The following is a 12,240-nucleotide window of genomic DNA, read 5'->3' as shown; positions in this document are numbered from 1 at the left end:
TCAAAAATTTCACAGATTTCTAATGATGATGAATACACTATTCAGAAAAAAAAAAAAAAAATCTGAAAACATATGGGGAAATAAGTTACCAGTCTCAGAAAAAAATAAAAGAAAGAAAGAAAAGAAAAAGCAAAAGAAACAAGCAACATACTATTCACAAAGTCTTACAATGATGTTTAATAAGGAAAAAGAAGAGAGAATACTAAAAGTATGAAAGAACAAGAGACTTTCAGAATAACTAGGTAGGTTTGTAGAAGAAGCATATCTAGTATAATATTTAGAAATGAAAACATGATTATTAAAAGGAGAAAACCAATGGAAAGTTAATTATTACACATTAGACAGATATTAGAGACAACTGAAAAGGGAACTGAGCTGGATGGTATATCTAAAGAAAGTATCCAGGATACCATAGAGATAAACAAAGAGAAAATGAAAAGAAAGGTTAGAGGCATGAAATGCAGAGTAATAAGATCTAATATTCATCTATCTGGATGTTAGAAGAATAAAATATCAGTGAGGAAGATGTGACATTTAAGAAGATCACGACTGGTCATTTTCCAGAGAAGGTAAATGACAAAAATCTTTATATTAAGGAAACCTGATAAATCTCAAGGAGGACAAATAAAAATCCACACCTAGACACAATGTGGTGACTTGGTAGAATGCGAAAGACAAACAGGAGAACTTCAATACAGCCAGAAAGAAAAAGGGACTGTCAACACAAACTGGGATGCCCTACAATGCTGTCCCTCAAGAATCAGGGCAAGTAAAGACATCTTCCTGCAGACTGAAACTGAGAGGCTTACTACCAAACGAAAACTGAAGATGAACGGTTTATGATGGAAAATGGTCCATCTTTAAAGCCAATTTCTCAAAACCAGCAGTGGAAACGAGGATAAAATGGATTAGCATCAAAGTGCTGAGAGTTTCTGCCAACCTAGAGTCAGATGTCCGAGCCCCTGCCTTAAAGATGGGGGCAATAGAAACACATTTCTCTGATAAGTCAAAGATAACAGCTTACTGTAGTTGGAAGAAAACAACCCAAAAGGTAGATCTTGAGTGAAAGTAGAAATGGGAAACCAAAAAGACGATAAACACAAAACAGCAATGCCTTCATGAAATAATAATAAGTCTTACTTATGTGAAGAAATAAAATATTCAAAATTATAAAATGCTAGAAACATATAACTAAAGAGGGAGGTAAGCCTAAAGAATTCTAAATCTCTTACATTGTTTAGAAAGACAATAAATAAGTGCTTAATTTGCAGTGAGTCAAGTTAAAATCTGTCTCAAATCCATGGAAACCACCAAAACAATTTAAATAAAGTATACATTTTCCAAACTCATCAAGGCCAAAGTGGAATAAGTAAAAACAATTTAAAGAAAAAAAGAAACAAACAAACAAAAATAAACAAAAGGAGAAAAAAGAAGAACACAGAATAGAAAGTACATGGTGGAAATAAATCAAAATGTATCAGAAATCATTAAAAAACAATAAACCTCTTAAAGACAAATTGTCCAGATTAGATAGAACAAAATTCATCAACATGCTTTTTAAGACAGACATCCTAAAAAAAAATACAGAAAGTTTGAAAGTAAAAACATTAAAGTAACAGGCTAACTACTAATGCAAATAAAGCAGATACGATGATACTAACATAAGGCAAAATAGATGTTAAGGAGAAAGGCTATACTAGTGTATAATTCACCCATAATGGTTAAAACATTTAATTTTCCAGGAAGGTATATCAATTCCAACCTTGTATAAACTTAATTTCATAGCTCCAAAATAAGGCAAAAAAATAAATAAATAAATAAATAAGTTAAATTGAAGTTTCTGCCATCATGGTGAGAGGTTATAATACACAGCAATTGAAATCTGACCCCAAACGTTCAATATGGGTATGTTTTAACAGCAAATTAAATTTGAACAGAAGAATCTATAAAATTTGACCAAGTAATGGGCTATACAACAAATATTAAAAATTTCTAAAGATCAGTACTGTACAAAGGCTAGTCTTGAAGAAGATCATAGTGTCCAGAGAGCAGGATTTAGCCACAGCAATAGTTCGTGGAATTGGCAATAGATCTCAGTAGAACTTTGGGACAGAAGAGAGAGTCCAGAAAAATTCCTACATACATATGGAGAAGAAATATGACAAATGTGCCTTTACTCATCAGTAGATTAATCAACTATTTAATAAGATGTTGCCAAAACAGTTATCTATGTGGAATAACAAATCAAATACAAAAATCAATTACAGATGACGTAAAGTTGAAACTGAAAAAATTCGGGGACCAAATAGGCAGAATATATTTATAACCTTAGTGTGGGAAAAGACTTTTCAATAAAGAGAAAAAAACCCTGACATTTTAGAAGAAAAAAAAATAGATCAATTAGGTTACATTAAAATTAAGAACTTCCACAAAGCTCTATGCAAAAAGTGAGGGAACAGTGCCAAAATCTGACTGAAGATATTTACAACACATACAACAACAAAAAGTCAGTACCTGGATATTATAAGTCGATATATTGAATGTAAGACTCCTAAACTAAATAAAGAAATAACTTAAAAGAAAAATTAGCAAAAGATGTGAATAGGCAGCTCACAGAAGAAGAAATGGAAAAAAAAAAACAAACGAATATATGAAAAGATAGTCAACACTAGGGAAATACAAATTAAACCCTCAAAGAGAACAATTTATATAATCATCAGATTGGAACAACTAACATATCAGCTGATACCAAGTATTGGCCATGATCTCGTAGTAGCAGAAAAACTCATACACAAATGATGTGGATACAACCACCTTTAGTAAAACCAGCTGGTATCCAACGATTCAGTACGTCTACTCCTAGTCATATATTCTCTAGAGAAACTCTCACATCTGCTTCAGGGGACATGCACAAGAAAGTTTCTAGAAGAATATTTGTTGTGAGAAAAATTAAAACAAGTGGAATGTTGAAGGACAAGAGATGGAAAATTGCAGCATTTTCATATGGAGAAATGGCATGCAGAGTGAAATGATTGACCTACAGCACATGCCAACATAGATTAGCATCTAAAACATAACACTGAATGAAAAAGACAAGTCACAAAGACTAAATAAAATGGAATTTCATTTGCATAGAGTAAAAACATGCAGAAGTAAACAGTATGTGGTTAAGGTTACAGATACATATGATAGGACTGTAAGAATCCCCCGGGAATTAGAACCACAAAATTCAAGAAGGAAGCTGGGATGTGGGCATGGTTGGAGAAGGAATACAGGAGCCATCAAAGGTATTGGTATTCCTATCTCTTAAGCTGCAATGTGGGCTCAAAAGTGTTTATTTTACTCCCATTCCTTTGTATGTATTTATTCTTTTGACTCTATGTGACATTTCAGTAACAAAATGAACACAAAAGGCATCACCTATTATGGGTATGAAGTTCAACGCTGTGAGAGTAACAGAAGAAAAAATAAGTAAAATAATTACAACGTATGGTTCCTCTCCTTAAGATGTTGTAATTCAGTCAGAAAAGCAAAACAAATTCAGCTGAGAGAATTTAAAAATGAATTTTTCAGTAGTTGCCCAGGTTAAAGGGAGGTCCATATGGGTTGGAGAAAGCCAAGCACGGTGTAAAGAGCTGAGCGTAGAGGGGTGCAGACAGGGGGTTGTTGTGTTGGACAGGGCCCACTCCTGGGCCAGGGCTGTTAATAGAAAAAGAGGTTCCTTGGCTCCCGGTGCCTGAAGTCCCCAGGGCAGGGGTGGAGGGGTTTCCCCAGCACACACAGGGAGGCAGAGCTTTCCACGGTGCTCTGCTCTTAACCCAGACTGAGCCTGGCTGAGCTATGTGCATGGGAGCCAATCCCAGCTGGAAGGAAAGAGAAAGGCACTTGATGAGGGAGAGCTAGATTTGAGAAGAGGAGACCTTTTTCCAGGACATCGTAAGGCTTGTCAACCTCATGACATTTTGTTAGCAAAGATTTCCCCGAGCACCCTCAGGGGAGTTTATGGTTGGGTTTTCAAAAGTCTCAAGGTTGCACAGGACCGACTATTTATAGGGTGGCTATAACTGGTTTCAGAAAAGCCAAATGAGAGTATTGGTCTAATCTTTATGCCCTGTATTTCTTCCCCTGACCTGAGGTCTACTGGTGAAAATCTATTAAAAGGCTTCCTGATAATAAGAAAAAAAAAAAATGTTGCCATTCTACTTGGTCAAAATTGAAACCCAGAAGGATAACCTCACTTTCTGATGAGGTAGGATTGACACAGTAGCGCATTTGCAGCCGAGCTGCCCAGACTTCAGCCTTAAGGCATGGTAGACATGATGAGCACGCCCAGGCATCTCAAGGGGGCAACCACGGCGCAGCAGGCAGCACCCAAACAAACGTGCATCCAAGGGGGTGCGGGACCAGCCAGAGAGGGTACCCAGATGAGCACGTTCCTCACATCTGGATATTGGATCCTCTTATTCATTCCACATCCACATCAGGAGCAGACCTCACATGTGGGCTGGAGTGATGTGGATGCAGAACAGTGCTATCTTCTCAACACTGAAGTACTGTCAGACTCTGCTCTTGTTCTTGGGAAAATTTTACTGTGTGAATCTCTTCGTGCATTTCAGGTAACAGCTACACTCAGTGCATGATGAGGTTATTGCAATAAAACTCTGCACTTATGAAATGTGAATGTTGACTTCTATGAACAACAGATCTTGGTAAAAGCAATGACTTGCACTGAAGCTGCATTTTTTACATGTTAAATTGCACTCACACTGAGCCTTCATTCTCCTCCAGCTGCGTGAAGGGTCTCCATTTTCCAGCTGAGGAAGATCTGTGGGCTTTCTCTCTCCTTTCCTCCCTTTCTCCCAGAAGATGAGGATGCTGACTCAGTCATGCCAGCTGGAGGAGCAGCCACAGGAGTTGATGGGTTGATATCACGTTCGCAAGAGCCTTGCAGGGCACAGTGATGCCTCAGTGATGAACCTCAGGCTTTCTCTGGGAGGTGGAAAAGCTGGACATAGGAAACTTGTCTTCAGCCCTGTATGTGAGGGGTGTGTGTGAGTTCATATAGGTAGATATTGAATTTATATTGGGTTTAAAAAATAAAAGAATCTGTCAAATGGAATCATAAGTATTTTAAAATCTTTTTTATGAGAGTCTTCTAATTGAATGGGGGTCATCAACTTCAGGACTTTGAGACTTAACTTCCAGTTGCAAAGTTTCTGATAAAATCAGCAACCTGGACCCAACTGGCACCACCCCAGGATCCCACTTTCATGACGTGTCCTTCGTTCTCTGCAGACCCCTGATTGCCTCCCCACCCAAGGGAACTGATACAGTTGAGAGAGAGTCCTAGAGAGAAAGACAGAGTCAGAGAAAGAAGGAGGCCCATGAAGGTAAAAAATCCCAATCCAAAGGCCACCTATGCCTGCAAGCATCCATTGCCATGTACTGTGGGCCAGGCTCCAGCTCCTGGGTGAGCGCTTTATATATGTCACCTCCTTTGCTACCACGGAAGCCTGCAACGGCGACCATCACCCCAACTGACAGATGAGGAAACCAGTAACCAGGGAGCCAAGGTTATGTGCCCCACATTGCCCAGCCAGCAAGAGGTGGACTGTGATTAAAACCCTGACTGGACGACTCCAGAGCTAACCATGGTCAGACATAAATTCCCTGTAGCATAACCTAAATTAAAAGGCCTCACGATCTCACACAAGAATGACTTCTGACTAGTCGAAATAAAACAGCACATTAGGCACCGCTGTTCCAAAACTTACAAGTCATCTTGAATCAATTCTCCACAATACAAAATTAAAACAAGTGTCATTTATCAACAAAAGTGAGACTAAAGCAACTCTTGTCCTGCCAAAATTAACTTGGAAAAAAAGCATTACTGTTATAAAGATTCTAAGACCATTTCTTAAACTTCTCAAGGTTGCCCTAACAGGAAAGGAAAATAAAATTAAAAGGGAAAACTAACAAGAGCTCCCTGGAAGCATTAAAATGCAAAATAATTCCTTTGCCCTCTGCCCCCTCCAGATTGGATGGCTGTTGACTCTTCCATTATGCCAACAGACTTGGGGTCCAATTAAAAAGCCATTAGCCAACCACCAAGGGAGCAACCAGGGCTCTCCCAGCATGGGCAGGACGCTCCACCGCCTGGGCCTGGAGAGAACCCAGGGCGGCAGAGAGCCCAGATGTACCACCAGAGGAGAGAGAACATGGTCACTCCAAACAAGTTCTTCACCTGGTGGCGTTACTGATGTCCTCTTGGCAACTGATGCCCCTGACACTCAGCCTTGACCTCAGAAGGGCTCTTTCCAATATCGGGCAGCAGCATGCATAGAAATGCCCCCTGGCCAGGAAGGCAGGGGTCCTGGTGTACTGAAAACAGCTGTCTGCTGAACCAGTGGGTGTGACCTTCTATGGAGCATCTCAACTGCTCCCTGGACAGACCCTCATGGCACTAATGCCTCAGTAATTAAGCTGCCCACAATTTGGATGAAACTCTACACTCCACTAGACTCGTTCCAAACATTACTTGTACCCTAATACATCCAAAGAGACTTTCCAGACACTCATTCTAGCCAGGCAACTTGATAAAACCATTTATAAGTGTTCTTATCCATCCTCACAACACCTACTATGTCATGTACTCATCTACATCCCATTTTACAGATGAGGAAATGGAGGCTTGGAGAGGTCCAGGACTTGCCTCCATCTACTGAATAGTAAGGTCAGGGCATACGGCCAGAGTCCAGCTGCTTCTTCATTTCCAAAACTGTTCATATGCTGGTAAAAGCTGAACCACAGCAATTGGTTTAATTATATATTTTTTTTAAGTTTTCTAAATACAAATTTCTTGACTGGCATATTTTAATCTCAGCTGGTTTTTATTTCACATTCTCTTCTTGAAGAGAAGAGATTCGTGAAGAACCAAAGTGACGGAACTGTTCTCATATCTGGAAACACTTGAAAGTATGAGCTGTTTGACGTCACTGGGCCTCCCTCTGATGGATTAAGTGATCAGGAGAGAGAACAGCGACAGCTCTGGAGGGGATCCAGGAACTGCTCCCAATGGAATCCCATCTGAAATTGAGGAGAGGATGCGGTGTGTCCGTCAAAGCCCCCTGCCAGCACTTGTCTCAGATAAATGAGACTGGGACACATAAGTACCTTGCACTGGTCACTCTGCAGCTGAAGTTGAGAAAGCTGTGTCTAAATCCTCTCCAATAAAAATAAAGGAGAAAATACCTCACAACACCACACTGGTGGGGTCAGGTAAAAGCCTTATCTGTGGATTCATTAGCTCTCCTCATATTCCTAAAATACCATTTCTCACAAGGAACAAAATTGAGTAAAGAATTTCAAATTTAAAGCAATCAACTAACTTCACGAAAAAGTACAAATCTTTTCTTTCCTAAGACCAGCAATTTGGAGGTATAATTTCCATTTGTGTCCCTAATAATTAATAGATATAAATCACAGAAACAGAAGAAAATACATTCAATAGGGATAAGTGGACAGGGATTGAACAACAAAAAAAAAACTTACTGTGAACGATCTTCCATCCCATCCCAGGAAAGAGCATGAGTTCAGTAGGTATCTTGAACATTTGTCCCCTGGAAAATATCTGTGACATCAATAAAATTGGTCATTTCATCGCATGGGTCTGTTCTGCTTCCAGGAGCCATTTTTGAGAAAGAGCCAACTAATAACTCTATGGTAAGGGGATATTTGAACTGATCAATTGACTGATTGAATGAAAAGATTGTGGATGGAGAATAGAAACAAAGAAGGAAGAAACTGAGGAGACAGGCAGGGAGGGAAAGTAACTAGCAGATAATCATATACATCAATACAAAAAAAGAATTATTTGAAACTAAATACCCCGTGCATCTTTGTTTGCCATCTCGAGTGGTCCTACCTTATCAAAATGTACATGATTATGGTGGAAAGAGATCAAGATGGTGGAGGGAGGGGAGGCTGGGCTTGCTCCCCTTATGAACACATCAGAACTACAATGACGTAGAGAGCGACTCTTGCTGAAATCGACCTGAGAGCTATCAGAACAGCTCTTCTGTGACCAAAGCTGTAAAGAAAGATGCACACGGAGTCAGGGAGGAGGAGAGAAGAAGCGACCTGCTTAGGACCTGTGACCCTAGTGGGAGACACAGGAGAGGAGGGGGCAGTCACAGGTTTGGGGATCCTCCCTAGAGAGCAAAGGGTTCAAGCTACATATTAGGCAGCCCAGCCCTGGGAGCCAACAGCAGGAAGACAAGGCCCCTCCTTTAGCTGGTTTGAAAATGAGTGGGGCTTATCAGATGGCCACAGGAAACTGAGAGTCTGCTCATGAAGAGCAGTCTTGCCTACTCCCAGTCACAGCAGATTGAAAATTGCCCAGGGCTCTGGCTGGCCTTCCTGGACCACCCCAGCAAGCCCCGCAGCCCACACTGGGCTCCTGCTCCAGCCCCTCTTGCGCCAGCACTGCTCCCCACAAAGGGGGAGGCTGCCACTGCCAATGAGAGTGCGCACACACGGAGAGAACAGAGTCGTCTCAGACCCCAGCCCTGCCTTGGACCAGGGCAGAGGCAGCCATTGCCAGCGCACGTCACTGCACACATTCGGGAGGGAGCAAGATCAGCTCCATCAACCAGCACCATCCCTGTGCACACTTGGGAGAGGATCGGACCAGCTCAGTGGTGTGTCACCAATGCCTCCAGCCCTGACTCACACTAACCAAGGGGCACACACCAGGGACAAAGTGAAACCAGCACAGAATGCAGCCTCAAGCCCTCAGGTTCAGTCACAAAACAAACTAAGGCAGAGCCTGCCATCACACCAGGAGAAACCCAGCTCCCTCCTGGCTTCTGTTACAGCCCCTTGGCCCCTGCCCTCGCCCCAAGTAGGGTGGTGATGGCCATTGAGCATAGGAGAAGCCCCAGCTTGCCCCAGTCTCTGGCTCTAGCTTCTCCTACTCCAGACTACCTCCCACCCTGGTGGTGGCTGCCAGCACACCCTGGGGAAGACACAGACCATGCTCACTTAGGATCCAGCTCACCCGCCAAAGCCACTGGGTACGTGCACACTGCATAGGGGTACTCCCACACAAGGACATGCCTTCAAGACCAGGGTATGTAAATGTTTCACTTAATTTCCTTGAGACAGAGAAAGTTAACCAAAATGAGAAGACGGAGGAATATGTTTCAAATGAAAGAACAATAACAAACAAACAAAAAAACCCTGAAAAATTCCTAATAAACAGATAAATAATTCACCTGATAAAGATTTCAAAGCAATATTAATGAGAATGCTCACAGTGAAAATTTTAACAAAGAACTAGAAAATATAAAAAAAGAACCAGTGTGAGCTGAAAAACACAATAACTGAAATGGAAAATATACTAGAGGGAATTAAGAGCAGATTAGGTGAGACAGCAGAAGGCATACGTGATCTGGAAGATATATGAGGTAGAAGATAGGGTAATGGAAATCGTGCAATGAGAACAGCAAAAAGAAAAACAAATTTAAAAATATTAAGATACTTTAAGGGAACTTTGAGACAGCATCAAGCATACCAACATTACAGGGATCCCAGAAGGAGAAGAGAGAGAAAGTGTAGAAAATGTATTTGATGAAATTATGGCTGACTACTTGAAGCTGAAGAGGGAAACAGATATTCAATACAGGAATTAGAGGGAGTCCCCAAAAAGATGAACCCAAAGAGATCCACAGAAAGAGACATCATAATTAAAATGGCAAAAGTTAAAGATAAAGAGAGAATTCTAAAGGCAATAAGAGAAATACAAAAAAAATCACATACAAGGGAACCCCCACAAGATTAAGAAGGAAGGTTCTCTCTAAAGGAGTTGTGACCCTTGATGAGATTAAGAAGAAAGTTTCTCTCCTAAGGAGGTCTGGTTAATGCAGATACACAATACACACTAATGGGGAACGAGGAGACCCACTCCAGGAAAGGAAAAAGTTATGTTTAACTTTTTCTCATCTTGTCATAAAAAATGAATTTTATTTCATAAATAGAAACAATAAGAAAGTAAGGGTAACAATACACCTATCAGCCAAAGTAGACTTTAAAGCTAAGTCTATAACAAAAGACAAAGGAGAGTATTATATAATAACAAAAGAATCAATATAAGAAGAAGATAGAATATCCATAAACATATATGCACATAATATAGGAGCAACTGAATAAAGCAAATATTAACAGATATAAAGGCAGAAATTGACCATAATACAATAATAGAAGGGGATTTTAGCATACCACTTAACTAATGGACAAATCATCCAGACATAAAATTAATAAGGAAACAGGAGCCTTAAATGAAACATTAGACCAGTTGAACTTAATAGATATCTACAAGAGATTCCATCTAAAAATAGCCCAATATACATTATGTTCACGTGCACATAGAATGCTTTCCAGGATAGGCCGTATGCTAGCCACAAACCAAATCTCAACAAATTTAAGACAATAGAAATTATGTCAAATGTCTTTTCCAACCACAACAGTATGAAACTAGAAATCAATTACAGGAAGAAAAAGGGAAAAACAAACATGTGGATACTGAAAAACACTCTACTCAAAACATCAATGGGTCAATGAAAAAATAAAAGAGGAAATCAGAAAATACATTGGGAAAAATGAAAATTAAAAAGAATACAATACAGGCATACCTCAAGGAACAAGAAAAATCTCAAATAAACATTCTAACCTAGCATCTAAAGGAATTAGTAAAAGAAGGACAAACATAGCCCGTAGTCAACAGAAGGAAGGAGGATAATGGAGAAAAGAAAATCTCTTCAAAGAGTAGTGCTGGGAAAACTGGACAGCTTACACATAAAAAAATGAAATTAGAACACTCCCTAACACCATACACAGAAATAAACTCAAAATGGATTAAAGACTAAATGTAAGGCTGAAAACCATAAGACTCCTAGAGGAAAACATAGGCGGACATAGCAAAAGAACTATACAAACAGCTCATACAACTCAACAACAACAACAACAACAAAAAACACAAGTGAAAAATGGACAGAAGACCTAAATAGACATTTCTCCAAAGAAGACATACAGATGGCCAACAGGCACAAGAAAAGATGCTCAACATCATTAATTACAGAGAAATGCAAATCAAAACTACAATGAGGTACCCCTCACACCACTTAGAACAGCCATCATTAAAAAGCCTACAAGTAACAAATGCTGGAGAGGGTATGGAGAAAAGGGAACCCTCCTAAACTGTTGGTGGGAATGGAAGTTGGTGCAGCCACTATGGAAAACATTATGGAGGTGCCTCAGGAAACTAAAAATAGAATTATTATATGATCCAGGAATCCCACTCCTGGGCATATATCCAGAGAAAACCATAATTCAAAAAGATACATGCACCTCAATGTTCATTGAGGCACTATTTACAGTAGCCAAGACATGGAAACAACCTAAATGTCCATCGACAGATGAATGGCTAAAGAAGGTATGGTATATTTATACAATGGAATATTACTCAAACATAAAAAAGAACAAATTAATGCCATTTGCAGCAATATGGATGGACCTAGAGATTATCATACTAAATGAAGTAAGTCAGATAGAGAGAGACAAATACCATATGATATCACTCATATGTGGAATCTAAAATATGACACAAATCAACATATCTATGAAGCAGAAAGAGACCCACAGACATAGAGAAGACACTAGTGGTTGCCAAGGGGGAGGGGAGGGATGGACTGGGAGTTTCGAGTTAGTAGATGCAAATTATGACATATAGAATGGATAGACAATAAGGTTCTACTGTATGGCACAGGGAACTCTATTCAATGTCCTGGAATAAAATAAATGGAAAATAATATTAAAAAGAATACATATATATGTATAATATAATTGAGTCACTTTGCTATACAGCAGAAATTAACACAAAATTGTAAATCAACTATACTTAAATTTAAAAAAAAAGAAAACATAGGCAGAAAACACTTTGCTGTAAATCATAGTAATATTTTTTTTGGATAGGTCTCCAAAGGCAAAGAAAATAAAAGCAAAAATAGACAAGTGGGACCTAATTAAACTTAAAAGCTTTTGCACAGCGAACGATATCATCCACAAAATGAAAATACAATGTATTGAATGGGAGTAAATATTTGCAAATGATATGACTGACAAGGGTTAATATCCAAAATTTATAAAAAGTTCATACAACTCAATATCAAAAAACAAAAAACA

Source organism: Kogia breviceps, chromosome 4, assembly GCF_026419965.1.
Source record: "Kogia breviceps isolate mKogBre1 chromosome 4, mKogBre1 haplotype 1, whole genome shotgun sequence".
NCBI classification, from domain to species: Eukaryota; Metazoa; Chordata; class Mammalia; order Artiodactyla; family Physeteridae; genus Kogia; species Kogia breviceps.
Note: the sequence above shows the minus strand (reverse complement) of the source record.